General features: G+C 43.3%; 1 protein-coding gene and 1 pseudogene across 3 annotated transcripts in view; one reads left to right on the top strand and one right to left on the bottom strand.

Annotated features, from left to right (window-relative positions):
• Positions 1 to 22715, top strand: part of LOC106574607 (uncharacterized) — a 102780-nt gene that overhangs the window by 9392 nt on the left and 70673 nt on the right. The window lies entirely within an intron of this gene.
• The window catches only part of LOC106574771 (filamin A-interacting protein 1-like), an 81819-nt pseudogene that overhangs the window by 4632 nt on the left and 54472 nt on the right, over positions 1 to 22715 (bottom strand).

The following is a 22715-nucleotide window of genomic DNA, read 5'->3' on the forward strand; positions in this document are numbered from 1 at the left end:
CAAGTTGTGTAATATGAAGTTTAAACACAATTGAAATGGTCCATCAGTAAATAGTCTTAGTACATGGTATATTTACCAAATAGCATATACAGTAAAGTTACCCCGGTGTTCAGTAAAAGTTTCTTACTACAAGTGCCTTCAAAGGGTTACTGTTTTGTTTTGTCTTTGAATGACAATTCATGCATGCAAACATCTTTCCAAACAGAACCAACCAAACAAACAAATCCCAAACACAAACAGAGAAGTGGTTAGGTCGGCCTCTCTTCATACAGATCAAGTAAAATGGAGGTGGATGGATCAAGATCGGATGACTAGGGACTGAGGAGGTTGGGTTAGGATAGGTGGTGGTAATGAGCGGCGGATAAACTAGGGCTTACTAATGGGGTGAGGTATCTTGGGATGGGGAATCAGTCAATCATAGGCATTACTTACTGTAATTTGTGAAGGCCTTTTGATTGGGGTGGATGTTGGCTTTATAGTGATGCTACTTGTGATTTTGCTGTTGCCTTTGACAGGGGTACCATTGGATAATACAGGAGATCTCTGCTCCTGCCCAGGTGAGTAGCATGGGCTCACAGGCTGGGGTGTAGTGTTTAAGCTCTGAATGAAGGGGCTCCCCTAAGTGAATGTGGATTTTGTTGTCCTCCGTGGTGATGACGTTGGGGCCGGAGCTGTTGGACCTCTGAACCTGCCAGCTGCTCTGCCTCTCTGGTGTCACCCTGAAGACTGCATGACCTCCCATGACCTCTACTGGCTCCGTGGACAGGGACCGGTCAGGAGTGCCTGTTGTGACTGACACGATCTGGATGGGTGACATAGCCCTGTCTGGAGTGACTGACCCAGAGGAGTCTGGGGTCATCGCTCTAGAGTAGGTGGCCATGGTGAAGGGAGATATGGCTCGATCAGGAGTGCAGGGGGAACCATCTGACGAGGGGGACCTTTGACCTTTGTTTCTGGTAGTCGGGGAGATGGATGCGTTCTGAATTATGGTGATTCTTTGTTTGGGTGGACCTCCACTTGTGGGGATGACTGCAGTGCTGGTGTATGACTGGGTGTTTTCTGCGGTGGGGCTGGTGATTTCTAGCATGGTCATGTTATGCCCGTGGTCTGGGGTTACCTTGATGTGCAGTGGTTGCCCGGGGCTGTGTGTCAGAAACACGTCTCCTTGCTGCACATGGTTCCCATTCTGTCTGGGAACCTGCACTTTCCCATTGACTGGGTTGTGGCTTTCTTTGGTTTTGAGAAAGGGGACTCTCCTGATGTTGTTGTTGAGGTTGTTGACATTGTTGAAGAGGGAGGGGTTACATTGGGCGAGGGGCAGCTCATTGTTGTAGTTTGGATCGTCCTCAGAGTCACTCTCTTCGTACAGTTTTCCATTCACCACGGCCCGCTCCAGTGGGGTGATGCTCTTGTAATTGGGTCGAAGGTGATCTGCTGGATCTGTCTGTACCTCCTTGGTGCACACCTGTAAGTCTGAGAAACGTCTGCCGTTCATGCCTGGGCGGAGACTTTTGCTGAAGCGACGGTATCGCTCCAGCTCACGATTGAGGGTCTCCATCTCTCTGGCCAGTTCTTTATTTTTCACCTCTTGCAGAGTCAGTTTTCTTTGCAAGGCGGAGTGGTCGTTTTTCATGCGACAGATGTTTTCCTCTGTGCCCATATATTCATGGATCTTCTCTTTTAGGGCCACCACCTCTCGGGTCAGATGACTGGACTTGGCCTCTTCCTCTTTCAGGCGCTTGTAGAGGATGTGCTCCTGGTTGGACTCTTGCTTCTCTGCCAGTTGGTACTTTAAGAGCTTGTTCTTGGACATTTCCAACTCCTCCATCAAGGCCTTTGCTCGCTCTTGTTCCCTGGAGTATCTCTTCTCCATTGACTCAAACTCATCCTCAGTCTTCAACAAGTCGTCTTCGACAACCTTCATATCTTTAAGTTTTCGCCTCAGGCGCTCAACTTCCTGTGTAAGGTCTTTGACTTGGTAGTCCTCTTGTTGGGAGCGGTTGGCGATGGGCGCCTTGATGTTTTCCTCTTTGGCTTTGTTCCTCAGGAATTCCCTCTCTGCAGCTTCCAGTGACTGCAACCTCTTCTTCATCATGGTAACTTTGGACTGCATGTCGTTGCTCTTTTCCTCCTCGGCTTCGAGCTTGGCCTTGAGTTCATTCCTGTCCTTGGTGGCGCCACACATTTTCTCCTCAAGCTCAGCATTCGACCTTAGGGCTTTCTTGCTCTCCTCGATAAGCTTCTCTGTTACTGTTGTGACTTTGTCCTGCTCAGCTTGCAGTTTGCCAGTGCTGTTATGGACCTTGTCCTCCATCGCTTTCAGTTTCTCAGCCATGGTCTTCCTTTCATCCCCCAGCATGACCGTCAGCGTCTTCAGCTTGGTGAGGTCTTCCTTTAGTGTAAGCTCTGTCTTCTCCAGCTGACCCTCTACGGCCTCCAATTCTTTGACCCTCGCTTTCAGGATGTCCATCTCTCTGGACAGAACCTTTGACACTGTCCTCTCTTTGTCCAGATTGCACTTTAGCACGTTGCACTCCTGTTTGCTCTTGCCGAACGCATCCTCTAGTTTCTCCAGCTCCATGATCCTGTGGTTCAGCTTGTCCACATCAGCCTTCAGGCTACGGCTTTGGCTGGCTTCCTTCTCCAGCTTCTTGTTGAGGTCCCTGCACTGGTCCTCCATTCTGACCAGCTCCTCGTCCTTCCCCTCCATCTCCAGAACCCTTTTCCGTAACTCCTCCACCTCATCCATGAGGCTGGAGTTGCCACATTCCCCGCGGCTTATCTTGTCCCTCAGCTCCTGGAGCTCGTCCTCAGCCCTCCGGAGGGTCTTGTTGGTCTCCTCCAGTTCATCCAGCTGCCGGCTGAGTGTGGACAGTTTCTGCTTGAGCTGCCGGTTCTGGGCATCCTCGCTGGTCAGTTTGGCTGTCATGGTCTCCTGTTCCTGGTGAAAGTGACTGGCTTGGTCACCTAGCTCTGTCTCCAAGCGAAAAACTTTCTCCTCCCCCTCTTGCACCTTTGCATTAGCAGAGCTCAGCTCTTCCTGGGTGTGGGAGGCGCTGGCAGTCAGTTCCTGGCTCTTAGCAGTCTGTTGGGTCAATTGCTCTGTGAGGCGCTGCTGCTCGTCCACGACCATCAACGCAAACGACTTCAGCTTGGTCAGCTCCTCCTTTAGGCTGGTGACCTTCTTGTTGTTCTCCTCCTCTTTCCTTTCCTGATAGGCCTTTTCCTGGTCGATGAGCAACTTCAGTCTGAAAGAAAAACACAAGAAGAAGAGAAAAAAGTTTGAATAAAAAAGAATGTTGAACTTTTCACTGATACACACATTGGACAACTGACACATGGGTGGAGAAGGTGATGGATGACATAGGGAGCAACATAACACAACATCAATAATATAACATAAACAATATACAGTATATCAGCTTGGTAGAAAATTGTCATTCGTTGTTTGCTTGTGAAGTGTCAAATGTGTCTAATTCTTATTCCCAAAGTGCCATCGGGCCTATTATTAGTAAGAATGCAGACACACCATAAACACTCATGGGTATCACATTTGTCTGACCATACTGAATGGATTTCTGAAGGGGTTTGACATTTTATGTAATGGAAACTTTAACAGATCATAAATATAACTGTGCTAACTTTCCCAAGTCGGTAGCCTGACATACACTTGCAGTGTGTTCCTTTTAAGGTCCCCCGATACAGTGAGGGAAAAAAGTATTTGATCCCCTGCTGATTTTGTACATATGCCCACTGACAAAGAAATTATTAGTCTATCATTTTAATGGTAGGTTTATTTGACCAGTGAGAGACAGAATAACAACAACAAAAAATCCTGAAAAACGCATGTCAAAAGTGTTATAAATTGATTTGCATTTTAATGAGGGAAATAAGTATTTGACCCCTCTGCAAAACATGACTTAGTACTTGGCGGCAAAACCCTTGTTGGCAATCACAGAGGTTAGACGTTTCTTGTAGTTGGCCACCAGGTTTGCACACATCAGGAGGGATTTTGTCCCACTCCTCTTTGCAGATCTTCTCCAAGTCATTAAGGTTTCGAGGCTGACGTTTGGCAACTCGAACCTTCAGCTCCCTCCACAGATTTCCTATGGGATTAAGGTCTGGAGACTGGCTAGGCCACTCCAGGACCTTAATGTGCTTCTTCTTGAGCCACTCCTTTGTTGCCTTGGCCGTGTGTTTTGGGTCATTGTCATGCTGGTATACCCATCCACGACCCATTTTCAATGCCCTGGTTGAGGGAAGGAGGTTCTCACCCAAGATTTGACGGTACATGGCCCCGTCCATCGTCCCTTTGATGCGGTGAAGTTGTGCTGTCCCCTTAGCAGAAAAACACTCCCAAATGTTTCCAACTCCATGTTTGACGGTGGGGATGGTGTTCTTGGGGTCATAGGCAGCATTCCTCCTCCTCCAAACACAGCGAGTTGAGTTGATGCCAAAGAGCTCCATTTTGGTCTCATCTGACCACAACACTTTCACCCATTTGTCCTCTGAATCATTCAGATGTTCACTGGCAAACTTCAGACGGGCATGTATATGTGCTTTCTCATGCAGGGGGACCTTGCGGGCGCTGCAGGATTTCAGTCCTTCACGGCGTAGTGTGTTACCAATTGTTTTCTTGGTGACTATGGTCCCAGCTGCCTTGAGATCATTGACAAGATCCTCCCGTGTAGTTCTGGGCTGATTCCTCACCGTTCTCATGATCATTGCAACTCCACGAGGTGAGATCTTGCATGGAGCCCCAGGCCGAGGGAGATTGACAGTTCTTTTGTGTTTCTTCCATGGTGCGAATAATCGCACCAACTGTTGTCACCTTCTCACCAAGCTTGTAGCCCATTCCAGTCTTGTGTAGGTCTACAATCTTGTCCCTGACATCCTTGGAGAGCTCTTTGGTCTTGGCCATGGTGGAGAGTTTGGAATCTGATTGATTGATTGCTTCTGTGGACAGGTGTCTTTTATACAGGTAACAAACTGAGATTAGGAGCACTCCCTTTAAGAATGTGCTCCTAATCTCAGCTCGTTACCTGTATAAAAGACACCTGGGAGCCAGAAATCTTTCTGATTGAGAGGGGGTCAAATACTTATTTCCATCATTAAAATGCAAATCAATTTATAACATTTTTGACATGTGTTTTTCTGGATATTTTTGTTGTTGTTATTCTGTCTCTCACTATTCAGATAAACCTACCATTAAAATTATAGACTGATCATTTCTTTGTCAGTGGGCAAATGTACAAAATCAGCAGGGGATCAAATACTTTTTTCCCTCACTGTAGCAGTTAACTCTCATGTGGGTTGGAAACTCTACACGCCGTAGTAAAAGTCCAAAATAGTACTTCTTATAGTCAGTCCTATACAAATTGACTATCTAGATTACCCTTATTAGGATTTGCATTACTGATTACTGATGTCCTGTATTGCTTATCTACTGTTACTTGAAAGAAGAAAAATAATAGAGAATGGACTAAATGCAGTGTTTGTACTGTGTGAGGATGTTCCGTCCAAATGCACTCTGATCTTTGGCTGTGGTGGCTAGACTTTTCTAGAATGCTGAATGTTTACCCTGACCCCTATCTGACAAGAATACTCCCATCAGTCCCCATCAAACTGTAGACTAAACCCGTATTCAGCCACACTGCTGTTTTTGAAATGTCCCAGTGAATACAGTCCTCTTTCATACCTGTTAGAGGCAGCTACCCTGCTTAAAGAAACAACTAAGCTTACATTGCAGTTATTTTAACGTCTAGAGTGATATTGAGTTCATAGTGTGTACTTGTGAGCATGTGTGTAGGTGTATGCCCAGTGTAAATGTACAGTCTACTGTATATACAGCATATGTAACAGAATCACGGGGGAAGCTGGGGTCACGGTAGCTGGCAGGGCATGCATCGCACCGGGCCAGTGTGCCTCCGCTCCAGGCAGCGTCGGAGGGGATGTTATGACTGCTGAATGTGCAGCTGCCAGCGTGCTAGCACAGATGTCGCATTGGCATGGAACAATCCCCTAATTAAGGGGTTCCTCTACTACCCCCTGCCTCCCTCTCTCTCTGGTTATATATTTAAAGGAATCCCCCCCGCTTCCAGAGGCAATTACAGCCTGGCTGGATAAACAGAGGGCCTCTCTCAGGGATCACTAATTACACCTAGTCTCCTGTAGAGGAACATGATGTCAGTATGATAGCTGGTAGAACTGGGGCTAAGGCAGGTCCATGGTAGGGCTGAGGCTGTCCTATGTCCTATGATGTTAATCCCATGATGTTCCACATGTTCCACTGTGCCAGAGATCTGATGATCAAAGCTGATCAGCTTGAAGTTGATGTACAGTAGGATAGCATCAGATGGGGAGGAGTTTGTAAAGGCCTCTGGTGTCCCACTGAGAAAGTTCACAATGGGAATGTGTGGTATAGTCAGTTCTACAATATCTGAAGACATGTCTTTCTGGCAGAAACGATCATTTTGAAAAATCATCTAAATCATGATATTCTATTAACATTGCTGAGACGTCAGGGCAGAGCAGAGGAGTGGCAGCCATATAAAGGCCTGCAAATGTAGCTAGAATGTAGCTAGAGCTAGACTACTTTATTTGTATCCTTGTTTACTCTAGCAGTTATCTCCGCTACCCAGTTATGCTCCGTTTTCCCAGTGATGTAATCAAACCAGAATAGAATGTGAGCCGAGGTCCTGGACTTTAGACTCTGCTAGTTAGTACAAGTCATCCTGGTTTCCCCATTTTTAAACACAGAGGGTTACATTGTGAAGATACATTATGGAAACAGAAGATACATTCAGGGAAACTTCCACGTATTATTAATCAGGTGCTTGAGATCTGCCAAGGCATAATAGGCTATATGATGTCTCCGGAGAGGAATTACATGTATTCCCTAGGATCTTAATCGCTTGACATGAGAATACTGTGTCCCTCCTAAGGGACAATCATTGGATTCTGTTTCCCATGGACTCAGAATTCTGCTGGACTAGTGGGACTTGACAATCGAATAACACAACTTGGGAGAGCAGAAGTTGAACTGTCAGTGAGTCAACTGTGACTATATGGTTGAAAGGGGAATAAGAGGGGCATGAAGGTTACCACTTGAAATTCTCAACGGTTGCCAATGAATGATGTACTAGTTTACCCAGTCCATCCTGATACGGCTTTGCCATCAAACTTGGTTATACAAGATGTCAGCTGCAGAGAACAGCGACTTTGTTTATTAATCATTGAAAAACTACCAAATCCTATTCTAGATGAATTAATTCTATTGCGCGATTTAACTTTGGGATTTCACCGGAATGTTGATTACAAGGTACGGTAAAGGCCACACTTGATTGAACAATTTATTTTATCACTGCCAATTTTCCAAATAGAGTCAGTCTGTCTAAAATGGTACATTCCCATAAGGAGTTTCTATGTCATGGAAAATAGAGTGGTGCCTTCTGCATGGTAAGCAGTTAAGAAATGGGTGTGGGTGCAGATGGCTATTAACCCAAAGCCAACCATTCACCTACTGACCTCTTCTGAGCAACATCAGCATGCAGAGGGGAAAACACACACACACAGCCGGCAGCAGGATGTCACCATGCCCACCATTATGGCGAAGGCCACAGAGGGCTTTTCCTCACATTTAAACAAGCAGCTGTGGCCAGTGGCCTCAGAGCTGGAAACTACGGCTCAGACTCTGTAAACAGTGCTGCTGCTGAGATGATACAGGACATGCCAGTATTCTGTGTGTATGTTTTAGAAGTCAATGTCCAAGACAATGCCCTTGTTATAGGTCAATTTCCTGCCCTTTCCCTTAAAACACCCAATTTTATTTGGCATTTATATTAATAGGGAGTCTCATTGAGACCAAGCTTCTAGGCCTCTTTCACACGGGAGCATACACATCATTTACAGAAGACATGATAAAACAATGATCTGTTCATGTTTGATCCTGAACCCTGTTTTTAGTGTAAATAGATAGAAGCAGTCAGTTTGTTAGGAGGATTATTCCTGGAGTGCTTTATGAAAGAGACAGGAAGCTGACCAGCATACGTCCAGCAGAGGGCAATCAGTAAGCAGTATGGGCTCCTAAAATTATAGGCAATATTTGTATGACTTTAGTTGAATGACTGTGCTAGTTAAATATTTAATTTTTAATAATTACATTTTAGGGGTTTAGCTGGCTATGCTGTATGTTACACAACCAATAGCTCCTCAAAAAATATATATATATATTTTTCAGGTTGTTGAATTCATTGTAATATCTGAGTTTTATATTCAAACTTAACTTGTTGGTTCATAAATGTATCACTCAGAAGTGATACATTTTTCACAGGAGAGCAGGTTCAAATAACAATTACCATCTCTTTTATTTCACCAGGCACATTTCCCCCGGATTCTCACAGACATTAGAGTGTCGTGTGAGTGTTGAGTGGCCCGTTCAACTACGCTTAGGAAATGAACCACTGAATTACCCATAGCTTTAACTCACACACTGAATCAGCTTCTATCAATGTCCTCCCTCAATGGTACATTTGAAATTCACAATTAGGGAATAAACATTGTGCACAAATTGTTACAATATTTAGTTACTGTACTCAGCATCCGTTTAATTGTAATCACAGTTTCCAAAATATCAGACTGAAATTTGTCAAAATTGTTTCAGCATTTTTTCATGAACTTGTTGAATGAAACCTTTATTTGTAATAGATTGCCTATAATTGTATCCCAAAAGACACAACTTTCCCAGAGTCAGAAATCAATTCTTTACACTAACCCAACTGAATGTCAACATCAAAGCTGTATTTATCCCCCTTGCACTCAGTCACAGTGCTCCATAACGAACCAACAGAGCAGCTAAGTTGAGTTAAAGTTGCCTTGCCTCCTACCTGTTCCATAGGTCTATCCGTTGGCAGCCTCAGTGATTGAAGCTCATTATGTTGCCGTACTCTCTCTGTCTCTCAGCTCTCACACAGCGGTCTGTGATGTGGACATTCCAGCAGGGAGACCAAACAATAAGATATGTCTCACTGCATGCTCCCTGCCTATGGAGCATTACATCATCAACATGCCCTTATATGGAACTTTGTGTTGTACAGCCTCCCTGCCTCTCAAAGGGGTGTGTACTCCAGTGTGTGTGTGTGTGTGTGTGTGTGTGTGTGTGTGTGTGTGTGTGTGTGTGTGTGTCTGTTGTACAGCCTCCCTGCCTCTCAAAGCGGTGTGTGTGTGCGTGTGTGAGAGAGAGATTCTTTGCATGTGAGCTTAAGCGTATGTGGGTGTGTGTGTGTGTGTGTGTGTGTTTGTCCACCTAGGTGTGGTGTGGGCCTTAAAACAAGAACAGAGAGGAAAAGTATTGAGTGACGTCTGTAACGTGTGAAATATCTGCTCTCTCCGGTCTGTCTGTACTCCAGAGGCAGAGGGTGAGGAGAGACAAGCGATTTAGGTTACAACATTTCCTTCTGGTTTTCCTCAGTAAGAGTCATTTATTCAACTGAAGAAAAAACGACAAAATGAACTTGACCGACAACCGTGTTTAGTAAGGAAATCTGTGTGTGTTTGGAAATTATTCTTGTAATACACTATTAGAGCCGAACCGAATTAGAAACACGCCAAACATTTCTATGCAACACTTCACACAATCAACAACACAAACATACAGCAACAGTATAGGACACTACTAATCCATAATGTTGGATTGTCTGTAAGACTGTTATTAGGGACTGCTAATCGAGTGCTGTCTGGACTTTTATTGCCGCGATTTCAACATGACCGTTCATCTAGAAACGATCCTCACATTTGCAGTACATCTCACAATTCACATTTACAGCCCTCTGTATTATCACAGACGGCTCATTGCTCAGTCTATTCTACAGTGAGCCTATCTTTCCCTTGATACCAAGACTCCTCTCTCCACTTCACACAGGCAAAATGATAGATTCACACTAAATAGCTGGCAGCGAACTACACTCAAACTAAGCTAGTACCCAACTGCATTAAGTTCAGCGGGCCAAAATACTGGATATAGCCTGCTAATAGAGATCATTGAGTAAATTGTCCTCCCATATTGGTTCAATGTCCCTATTGTCGAGTTCACAGCGTCAGCACGGACGTAACATGACATCAATCATCCTCGTTAGGGGGAATCAAGGAAACACTGGGACATTTCCTGTCCCAAAATCCTCTAAATCAGATGTCACAGCTTCACAATGGGCGCCAAAGCTCGGTTGCCAAGCTGTAGAAAATTAGGGAATACTGCCAAGACAATGTAGAATAGAGATGTCCATGGAAGTCCAGAGAGCAAGGAGCCCAACAACCCCCTTCCTCCTTGTTAGTGGTTTCAAAATGGCAGCAACCACAATGAAACAAATACGTCATTTGACACGGTGCAATCAAGTTTCTTGAGAACATTTTGTGGTGATAACCCAGATTATACAACGGACCAAAGGACCAAATACTGATTACATTTGACTCTGACATGATCTTTCTAGAATTTTTGGAACAATTTGTTTGTTCTTGACGTAAACACATTCCTTCATTTAGAAAGCCCAATTAGGGTTTGTCTATTTCTGAATTTGTACATTTCCAACACATCCTAGACAGAGTGCTCCTGATCCCAGATGTTCTTCATTGAACATGAAAGTTGGCCACACAAACATGTTCTCTATGTGATGCATCTGCCAAATTATAAATAGTGGAAAAACGAATCCCTGTTTTATGTAATGTCTTGGTACGCGAGTCTTCCTCTGATACCCCGAAATGGAATGTAGAGTATTATGAATCAGCTAGATTGAGTGAAAATGTGTGGTTTCAGAGAACATTTCCCATGAACACACAATCTTAGAGCTACATGTGTATCCACGGCTCCCAAAGTGTGTTGTGCTGAATAATGCGTATCTCTATGACGTTTTCGTATATACATGATTTGTAAAGCATTTATGTAGGCCTTTTAAAGGTCTTACGTCTTTATCAGGCCTTTGCAAGACATGATTGGTTCAAGTGACCTTCTCTTGAGACTTGCCAAGTGAATAAAAACAATGTTTCAAGCCATAAGTTCTTTACCATATAGGAAGAACCACCATGACCCACCATTTGGGAATCAAACCGTGCCCCGAGATGACAAATGGACTCTCTCCCTCCTGTGAGTGCTGTAGGAGTATGCAGACTGTTAGTGCTGTAGGAGTATGCAGACTGTTAGTGCTGTGGGAGTATGCAGACTGTTAGTGCTGTGGGAGTATGCAGACTGTTAGTGCTGTGGGAGTATGCAGACTGTTAGTGCTGTGGGAGTATGCAGACTGTTAGTGCTGTGGGAGTATGCAGATTGTTAGTGCTGTGGGAGTATGCAGACTGTTAGTGCTGTGGGAGTATGCAGACTGTTAGTGCTGTGGGAGTATGCAGACTGTTAGTGCTGTGGGAGTATGCAGACTGTTAGTGCTGTGGGAGTATGCAGACTGAGACACATGTTTGCGTAATACTCAATCCATGCCTGGGGCCTGAGTACCTGACACATATGACATCACTAGTCCCTTAATCAAATCCATATGGCTACTATGTTCTCTCTCTCTCTCTCTCTCTCTCTCTCTCTCTCTCTCTGTCTCTCTCTCTGTCTCTCTCTGTCTCTCTCTCTGTCTCTCTGTCTTCTCCGTGTTTGTGTAAAGGCTGAACTGACTATGTAGTAGGCCAGAGTGAGTCTGGGATCCTTTGACCTCGTAACACAATAACCTGTCTGTGGAATCTGGCCATCCTGAGGGCTGCTTTAGTTCTACTGTCTCAGAAGCAGGCTACCTGATAGAAGTGTATCAGTGTTAGATAATATATAGTATTGAGTACCACAGTATGAGTCATAAAAACAGAAATGGTTCCAATCGTTTTTTCACCATTCATTTTTTCCATCTGGGATTTTAGAACTACTTCAAATAAGGTCTGTGTTTCATGTAGGCTTACCCTGGCGTGACGTTTTGATAACCTGGTCTGTGTTTCATGTAGACTTACCCTGGCGTGACGTTTTGATAACCTGGTCTGTGTTTCATGTAGACTTACCCTGGCGTGACGTTTTGATAACCTGGTCTGTGTTTCATGTAGACTTACCCTGGCGTGACGTTTTGATAACCTGGTCTGTGTTTCATGTAGGCTTACCCTGGCGTGACGTTTTGATAACCTGGTCTGTGTTTCATGTAGACATACCCTGGAGTGACGTTTTGATAACCTGGTCTGTGTTTCATGTAGACTTACCCTGGCGTGACGTTTTGATAACCTGGTCTGTGTTTCATGTAGGCTTACCCTGGCGTGACGTTTTGATAACCTGGTCTGTGTTTCATGTAGGCTTACCCTGGCGTGACGTTTTGATAACCTGGTCTGTGTTTCATGTAGACTTACCCTGGCGTGACGTTTTGATAACCGAGCAAATCTACCTTGGACAAGGTAACTTTGATCAATAATTAGCGTTGTGAATTGTTTTAAGTAAATTGAGGCTAATATATTGATAAAACACCTTGTCTGAGAGAGAATTACTCGGCTATCAAAACGTCATGCTAAGGTAAGCCTACACTGAACACACAATTCATTTACATTTTTTGCCAAATTCACGATGTAAAAAATAAATGGCGGAAAAAACATTGGAAACATTTCTGTGTTTTTATGGCAGACTATACTATACATGGTATACTATATCTATATGAAGGCAGTGGCATAATGGACAAAACAAGTGTGATATCACCAGGAGAGGATTATAGGTACAGTACCAGTCAAAAGTTTGGACACACCTAATCATTCAAGGTTTTTTCTTTAGGCAAGTCAGTTAAAAAAAAAATATTATTTTACAATGAGGAAGACATCAAAACTATTAAATAACATATATGGAATCATGTAGTAACCAAAAAAGTGTTAAACAAATCTAAATATATTTTAGATTCTTCAAAGTAGCCACCCTTTGCCTTGATGACAGCTTTGCACGCTCTAGCATTCTCTCAACCAGCTTCACCTGAAATGTTTTCCAACAGTCTTGAAGTACTTCCCACATATACTGAGCCCTTGTTGGCTGCTTTTCCTTCACTCTGCGGTCCAACTCATCCCAAACGATCTCAATTGTGTTGAGGTCGGGTGATTGTTTAGGCCAGGTCATCTGATGCAGCACTCCATCACTGTCCTTCTTGGTCAAATAGCCCTTACACAGCCTGGAGGTGTGTTGGGTCATAGTAGGACTATCATTTGTTTTTCAACAGGACTAAGCGCAAACCAGATGGGATGGCGTATCGCTGCAGAATGCTGTGGTAGCCATGCTGGTTAAGTGTGCCTTGAATTCTAAATAAATCCCAGGGTCACCAGCGAAGCACCCGCACACCATCACACCTCCTCCTCCATGCTTCATGTTGTGGGAACCACACATGTGGAGATCATCCGTTCACCTACTCTGCGTCTCACAAAGACACGGTGGTTGGATCCAAAATCTCAAATTTGGACTCATCAGACCAAAGCACAGATTTCCACCGGTCTAATGTCCATTGCTCATGTTTCTTGGCCCAGGCAAGTCTCTTCTTCTTATTAGTGTCCTTTAGTAGTGGTTTATATGCAGCAATTCGACCACGAATGCCTGATTCACACAGTCTCCTCTGAACAACTGATGTTGAGATGTGTCTGTTACTTGAACTCTGTGAAGCATTTATTGGGCTGCAATTTCTGAGGCTGGTAACTCTAATGAACTTATCCTCTGAAGCAGAGGTAACTCTGTGTCTTCCTTTCCTGTGTCGGTCCTCATGAGAGTCAGTTTCATCATAGCGCTTGATGGTTTTTGCGACTGCACTTGAAGAAACTTTCAAAGTTCTTGAAATTTTCCGGAGTGACTGATCTTCATGTCTTAAAGTTCATGTCTTCTGTATCCCACCCCTAACTTGTCACAACACAACTGATTGGCTCAAACGCTCAAACGCTATAAAATTCCACAAATTAACTTTTAACAAGGCACACCTGTTAATTGAAATGCATTCCAGGTGACTACCTCATGAAGCTGGTTGAGAGAATGCCAAGAGTGTGCAAAGCTGTCATCAAGGCAAATCGAGGCTACTTTGAAGAATCTCAAATATAAAATATATTTTGATTTGTTTAACACTTTTTGGGTTACTACATTATTTCATAGTTTTGATGTCTTCACTATTATTCTACAATGTAGAAAATAGTAAAAAATTAAGAAAAACCCTTGAATGATTAGGTGTGTCCAAACTTTTGACTTATACTGTATACATAAAATTGACAATGTAACAGTTGAATTTTAAGAGCGACACCAAACAGGCCATAATTTAGGACAAAATAACTGCCATCACCTCATAAAGGACACACTCCTGTTCTAGCCTTTGGTGAGAGGACGTGTGTGTGTGTGTGTGTGTGTGTGTGTGTGTGCGTGTGAATGCTCGCATTAGTGTATGTGTGTGTGTGTCGACAGGGCTGTGGTGTGTGTCTGTTGCCATTTCTGGGTGCAGGCAGCTGAAAATAATTACCTCTCAAGTGTTTGAACTGATGCTGCAGCTCTGGAGTGCTTTGGAGGAGGATGTTTCCAATGGCTGTTTCACAGGAGGCACAGTGGATTTCAAAGCCTGGGTCCTGGGGCCATTACAGACATAGGACATGGGGCCATTAAAAGGTCTTGGGGCAGTTACGGACAGAGGTCCTGGGTCCATTACAGACAGAGGTCCTGGGGCCATTACAGACAGAGGTCCTGGGGCCTGGGGCCATTACAGACAGAGGTCCTGGGGCCATTACAGACAGAGGTCCTGGGGCCATTACAGACAGATTAGTGAGGAGCTGGCAGGAATAAGCCTTCCCTGCATCCCAAATGTCACCCTATTCCCTATAAAGCACAGTGCCCTGGTCAAAAGTAGTGCACTATATAAGGAATATATACACACTACAGATGGGCAGGCCCCAAGTGTTGTCAGTCAGTTGAAGAGCACTTCAGCCACTAAGCAGCTATGGCTTCCTATGGGAGTACACTGCAGGGGAAAACACATTATTAGGCTACTTAACATGCTATTTTCCTATAGCTCTGGCTAGCCACAGTCTCTACTCCCTATCTTCAGCCAGTGATTAGTGCAGTGTCTGCTTTGCTCTGGCTTCTTAAACTGTATAGGAAGCACAGGAGAGATAAACAGACATTACTAACAGATCTGGGTCTGCCTGGGCGATCCTTAGATCCAGATCAGCTGTCAGTTGTGTCTAACGAGGGGCGACAGGTAGCCTAGTGGTTAGAGCGTTGGGCCAGTAAGGTTGCTCGATCGAATCCCCGAGCTGACAAGGTAAAAATATTTTGTTCTGCCCCTGAACAAGGCAGTTAACCCCCTGTTCCTAGGCCGTCATTGTAAATAAAAATGTCTTCTTAACTGACTTGCCTAGTTAAATAAAGGATAAACATTTAAATATCTGTTATTAATCCTTGGCCATATCCTCCTGGATTATCAGGAGTCTCAGGTTATCACAGATCTAGGATCAGATTACACAACCCTAAATCCCAACCTTAACAATAAAGAGCATGAAATACAGTTCCTTCAGAAAGTATTCATACCCATTGACTAATTCCACATTTTGTTGTATTACTCTGAATTCAAAATGGATAAAAAAAATGTATATATATCGCCCATCTATACACCCCATTGACAAAGTTAAAACATGTTTTTTGACATTTATGCACATTTAATTCAAATGAAATACAGAAATATCTAATTTACATATAGTGCCAGTCAAAAGTTTGGACACACCTACTCATTCCAGGGTTTTTCTTTATTTTTACTATTTTCTACATTGCAGAATAATAGTGAAGACATCAAAACTATGAAATAACACACATGGAACCATGTAGTAATCAAAACACTGTTAAACAAATGAAAATATATTTTATATTTGAGATTCTTCAAAGTAGCCACCCTTTGCCTTGATGACAGATTTGCACACTCTTGGCATTCTCTCAACCAGCTTCATGAGGTAGTCACCTGGAATGCATTTCAATTAACAGGTGTGCCTCGTTAAAAGTTAATTTGTGGAATTTCTTTCCGTCTTAATGCGTTTGAGCCAATCAGTTGTGTTGTGATAAGGTAGGGGTGGCATACAGAAGATAGTCCTATTTGGTAAAAGACCAAGTCCATATTATGGTAAGAACAGCTCAAATAAGCAAAGAGAAACGACAGTTCATCATTACTTTAAGACATGAATGTCAGTCAATGCTGAACATTTCAAGAACTTTGAAAGTTTCTTCCAATGCAATCGCAACAACTATAAAGCGCTATGATGAAACTGTCTCTCATGACCGCCACAGGAAAGGAAGACCCAGAGTTTCCTCTGCTAAAGAGGATAAGTTCATGAGAGTTACCAGCCTCAGAAATTGCAGCCCAAATAAATGCTTCACAGAGTTCCAGTAACAGACACATCTCAACATCAACTGTTCAGAGGATACTGCGTGAATCAGGCCTTCATCGTCGAATTGCTGCAAAGAAACCACTACTAAAGGACACTACTAAGAGGAAGAGACTTGCTTGGGCCAAGAAACACGAGCAATGGACATTAGACCGGTGGAAATCTGTGCTTTGGTCTGATGAGTCCAAATTTGAGATTTTTGGATCCAACCACCGTGTCTTTGTGAGACGCAGAGTAGGTGAACGGATGATCTCCGCATGTGTGGTTCCCACAGTGAAGCATGGAGGAAGAGGTGTGATGGTGTGCGGGTGCTTTGCTGGTGACACTGTGATTTATTTAGAATTTAAGGCACACTTAACCAGCATGGCTACCACAGCATTCTGCAGCGATACGCCATCCCATCTGGTTTATGCTTAGTGGGACTATCATTTGTTTTTCAACAGGACAATAACCCAACACACCTCCAGTCTGTGTAAGGGCTATTTGACCAAGAAGGACAGTGATGGAGTGCTGCATCAGATGACCTGGCCTCCACAATCACCTGACCTCAACCCAATTGAGATGGTTTGGGATGAGTTGGACCGCAGAGTGAAGGAAAAGCAGCCAACAAGTGCTCAGCATATGTGGGAACTCCAAGACTGTTGGAAAAGCATTCCATGTGAAGCTGGTTGAGAGAATACCAGGAGTGTGCCAAGCTGTCATCAAGGCAAAGGGTGGAAAAATCTAAAATATTATTTTATTTGTTTAACACTTTTTTGGTTACAACATAATTCCATGTGTTATTTCATAGTTTTGATGTCTTCACTATTATAGTAAAAATATAGTAAAAAAATAGTACAAATAAACTTTTGAATAGTACTGTAAGTACTCAATACATGTTAGAATCATCTTTGGCAGCAATTACAGCCATGTGTCTTTCTGGGTAAGTCTCTAAGAGTTTTTCACACCTGGATTGCACAATATTTGCACATTATTATTTTTTTAATTCTTCAAGCTCTGTCAAGTTGGTTGTTGATCATTGCTAGACAGCCAATTGTAAGTATCGCCATAGATTTTCAAATTGATTTAAGTCAAAACTAGGCCACTCAGGAACATTCAATGTCGTCTTAGCAAGCAACTCCAATGTATATTTGGCTGTTTCTTTTAGGTTATTGTCCTGCTTAAAGGTGAATTTGTCTGTCAGTGTCTAATGGAAAGCAGACTAAACCAGGTTTTCCTCTAGGATTTTGCCTTTGCTTAGCTCTATTCTGTTTCTTTTTATCCTAAAAAATCACCTTAGTCCTTGCCGATGACAAGCATACCCATAACATGATGCAGCCAACACCATGCTTGAAAATATGAAGAGTGGTACTCAGTGATGTGTTGTGCTGGATTTGCCCCAAACACAAGGCTTTGTATTAGGAAAATGTTCAAAATGTTTGCAGTTTTACTTTAGTGCCTTGTTGCCTTTTTATTTTGTACAGGCTTCCTTCTTTTCACTCTGTCATTTAGGTTAGTATTGTGGAGTAACTACAATGTTGTTGATCCATCCTCAGTTTTCTCCTATCACAGCCATTAAACTGTAACTGTTTTAAAGTCAACATTGGCCTCATGGTAGAATCCCTGAGCGGTTTCCTAACTCTCCGTGAACTGAGTTAGGAAGGTCACCTGTATCTTTGTAGTGACTGAGTGCATTGATACACCATCCAAAGTGTAATTAATAACTTCACCATGCTCAAAGGGATATTCAATGTCTGTTGTTTTTTTTACCCATCTACCAATAGGTGCCTTTATTCACGAGGCATTTGAAAACCTCCCTGGTCTTTGTGGTTGAATCTGTGTTTGAAATTCACTGCACGACTGAGGGACCTTACAGATAATTGTATGTGTGGAGTACAGAGATGAAGTAGTCATTCAAAAATCATGTTAAACACTGTTAAAGCACACAGTGAGTCCATGCAACTTATGTGACTTGTTAAGGACATTTTTACCCCTGAACTTATTTAGGCTTGCCATAACAAAGGGGTTGAATACTTATTGACTCAAGACATTTCAGCTTTTCATGTTTCATTTATTTATTTAAAAAAAAGTGTATTGTGTGTATGCAAATGACCAACAAACCTAAATGTAATCCATTTTAAATACAGGCTGTAACACAACAAAATGTGGAAAGAGTCAAGGAGTGTGTGTACTTTCCGAAGGCACTGTATATCTGACTCTGGACCAGCACCTGCTGCCATGCACATGGTATAAAGGCTCTGATCATAAACGTATATGTTGTGTATCAACCTGCATTATTTAATAGTAGTCATGTATCACTCCAAGACTTGTATTCCAGTCATCTTTCATACGCTCCAGATGGAAATGTATATATGACTGATATATGGAGATGACCTGCTCATGAACCTCAATGTCTTTCCCTGTCTGTCCTATCTCCATGAACATGAACCCAGGACTGATATGCTAGGCCTAGCTACTGTAGGCAGACCGATAATTCAGTAAACCTCAAATATGCTGTTGCTAAGCGTTAAATCACTGGTTGCCTTTGTTATTTACGGTTTGGGAAAAGGTGCTAAGGAGGGGAAGCTGCTATTTAACTTGTACAGCCACTCCCTTCCACCCCTACTGCTGTTCTAAGTGTCTAGTGTTCCTTCCAGCAAGGTCCCAGATTGAAACAATACAGGGCTAGGATTAGTGCAATTAACATACCTGCACTTCAAAGTCGAAAAACACCGGAGCTGCGTTAGATTACAGCTAACATAAGCAAAACTTGTTAAACGCAAGCCACTGGGGGCTGCAGCTGTAGCCTGGCACTAAAGTTGTTCTTAATAAAGATATATCTGTCATTTCCCTCTGCATGCATCATCTATAAACAGTGTTCAGTGATTATGTACAGCGGAAATGGTTTCCTAATCCATGGTTTCATTATTTTGCGATGCAACGGTGGAAGAATCCACAGACTATGTCCCCTATTAGGAAGTAATGCCCCCCGTGACACAACTTCATCGCGTAGCTATTTCAAAACAACCCTGGACCGTGGGGACACTTTTCTGTCTCTTCTCTGGAAACAATTCTAGAATTAGATTTAAACGTTACTTGTTCTACAGAAGAAGTAAGCAGAACAAGACTTTTACTTTAACCAGACACCCAAGAGAGAGCCAGGTCTCAAGAAGACGACCCTATTCTACTGTACATCTGTTATGACCATGACAAGGTGGGGTCAGATTGTGGGCTGTTTCCATGAATAGGCCTCTGATGGCACATTAAGGCACATCAATGACAAGGGATCGCTACAGCATCACTTCACATGCTTTATTACAGGAGTTGTCCACTCCCTAATCCTCCCTAGACCCTGCCTTATCATTCAGCTGGCTAGTCAGGGTTTCCGTTACAGCAAGCCAACCAACTGCTAGCTGGAGCTCTGGGTTGAACACACTGGCCTAGACAACAGATAAAGATGTGAGTCTGTGTGTTGACCAGGAATGTAAATGATGGTGGTTGGGGCTTTAGGCGTGACACTCACTAGAATTTACTTAGCAGAGACTCTAGATGGCAGATGACAGATTTCTTCTGTGGTGTGTGTGTGTATGTGTGTGTGTTTAGGTTGAGATTGTGGCTCATTGTGTCTGACTGAGAATGACATCATCCCCCGTCCTGGAGCTTCCATAAGGGATGAGAGGAAAGAGAGATGAGAGGATGGGAGGAGAAGGGATGGGAGGAGGAGGGCTGTGGTTTGGGATCGTGGTTAGTTGGAGAGAGTTCACTGTATTGTCTAGCTGCTTCCTGGCCAGGCAGCTCAGCTCTCATTGAGTGTCTGAAACACCCCCATCACCACGGCCATTATCTCTCCCTCATTGAATTCATCAAGCTTTCCTCAGCATGAGGCCTGTAGGCCTGATAAACAAGACATGGTGGACGTCACTACTACAGGCCCATGTCAGGGACTGGCTGACATAGACTTAGTGTTGATTTATTAATGAGAGCTTCCCTTGCACTCACGACTCACACGGCCCATGTTGATGCCGTCATCGTCTGGTCCGAGAGTGTTCTCACCTCAGCGACAAGACACAACAGATGGTTTGGATCTGTCTGAGCCCTTGGGGTCTCTACAGTGGGAAATCTTGGAGAGATGAGAGAGAGAATTGTAGAGTGGCCAAACTAGCCTAGCCCAGCCTAGGTCATCTGGCCCCTCCCAAGTGTGAAGGAAGACGTATAGAGGACGACTTTTAGGTTTGATATAAAGGTCTGCCATTGAGCCTAGAGCAGAGTCACCGTAGTCAAGTTAATGCACGTTGTCTACAAACAGTTATACCCACAATTTATAATTGGATGTTCAAGTTTGGACACTTCTACGGTGCGGCGGTGCCAAACGGAAGCGAGCCAAAACTTTACCGGCAGTCACAGACCCAAAAACCTACATCAGATTTGGTCTTTGTTATTTTGGGTAATCATAAAACTGCCAGTAATACATGGGAGCTTGAAACGTGAGATCATTGTGTTCTTTGTTTTAACAATGAGTGTGCTTTAAAATATGAGGTCATACTATACTTATATTAAATTAGAGATCCAGGCACAGTGTTTATGCACAGGGTTTTATTCTCATGTGCTTGCTTGTCCACATCGTTCCTACCTTCTCTCTAGCTACATACTGAACGTTTATGAGTATTGGCTAAACCATTCCCTGCTGTCATCCTGAGGATATATAGAAAAGGGAGGAGCAGGTGGAGGAGGAATGATGTATATTGTCCTCAATCTAACCCTAGACTTGTTAATCGGATGTTAATGTCTTGGTATGTGTGGTGCTAACTTGTTGCCGTGGTTAAAACTACATCTGGATCCCAAGTTGCAGAAGTACTGTAGTATCTATGGTACATGGTAACAACAAGCGTTACAATAGTATTCTACGTTTCAGTTTACAGGCCTACATTTTGTGTCGATTGGAACCATTTTCTTATGACTTGAGGGAGGCTGAAATATTGAATACAAGAAACACAAAAATACAAAAAAGTAACCAAAGACTGTAAACCCTTTGATATAACACCAGTTCAACCAGCAGCATCCCTGATAGACTTACAGTATCAGAACCTGACTTGTGTTCAGCCTCCTCACTCTGACCTTGATCCTTCCCAGTTCACTCTCTCTCTAAGCCAACTCTATGGCCTCTTCAACTCTCTAGACTCCTGCATGAACTTCTTTTGACCCCCCCCCACTCCAACTCTCAGTTCTCCGTAAGGCACCTCTTTTATTACCAGAGGATTACCTTGGGGGTGACCCCCACACATTTATCTCCAGATATTGGCTCCCTTTGCTCTTGCTGCTTGATACAGTCTGACAATATGTTTTTATGTGGAGGGAGAGAAAAGTAAAGTAAGGGGGGGAGTTAATGGTACTGTAGATATCTGATCCTGTTCACTTCCCCCTGGCCTCATGTGCTGTTGCTGTATCCTTTAATGTTACACAAATTGCCCTCTCAGGTTTCTCTAAACCTGTGGTAAACTGTACCCCTCCGAAACGCTCATAACATCAAGAGAATAATATGAGATCTGCATCAAACACCAACATAATACGATAATCACACACAGTGTGTTGCTTATTCGGTCACGTAGAAAGATAGAATGGCTGAGGGTAGAGCAGGTACTTGATTATTCACTTGAAATGGTTGCTCAAAAGCAGTTGTGCCAAGAACGGATTTGCTAACCACCATTTTGTAATTAGATGATGTTTCTGGGGGGGATGTTGTTTTTCTATAGTGCTGCAGTTGATGGAAGTAGTCTTTCCAGTTGTGTGGCCTTTAAAACTACTATAATTAGCCACTCCAGCCATTGGGCCTGCTGTATACTTGTTACAATTGACTGAGAACTGGTCAAGTCTCTGGATTGCTGTCGTAAAAAGCCTGGATTTCATTTTATGTTGAGCCATGGGTATTCACACGAATTGAATTACATTTCTATAATGTTCTCCAAGAAGCTTGGTGGGCTTGTAAAATGTTGAAGTGTTTTAATTTAGTGCTTTTTCACCTTGTCCACGTGGCTTTTGTGAACAACTTACATTAGTCTGGTTGTCTTGTATTTTGTGTCGTTGTGTTGCCATCGCAAGTGTTGCATTTGTCCGTTTTTGCTATATAGCCGAGTTTTGCCATTTTGAACATATACGGATTTCACAATCGTCTTCATTCCTATGACCTTTAGAATAAATGGAAAAGGTCTTCATCAGTCTTCACAGACACCTGCATTGGGCCAGGCCAGGAGAAGAGGAGGGAGACATTTCAGACACTACATTGTTTCTTATTTCCCTGGTTGAAACATCTCATCAAAGCCCCCACGATGCATTGGGACAGGGTGGTCCCT

This window comes from Salmo salar, chromosome ssa16 (assembly GCF_905237065.1).
Source record: "Salmo salar chromosome ssa16, Ssal_v3.1, whole genome shotgun sequence".
Taxonomy (NCBI): Eukaryota; Metazoa; Chordata; class Actinopteri; order Salmoniformes; family Salmonidae; genus Salmo; species Salmo salar.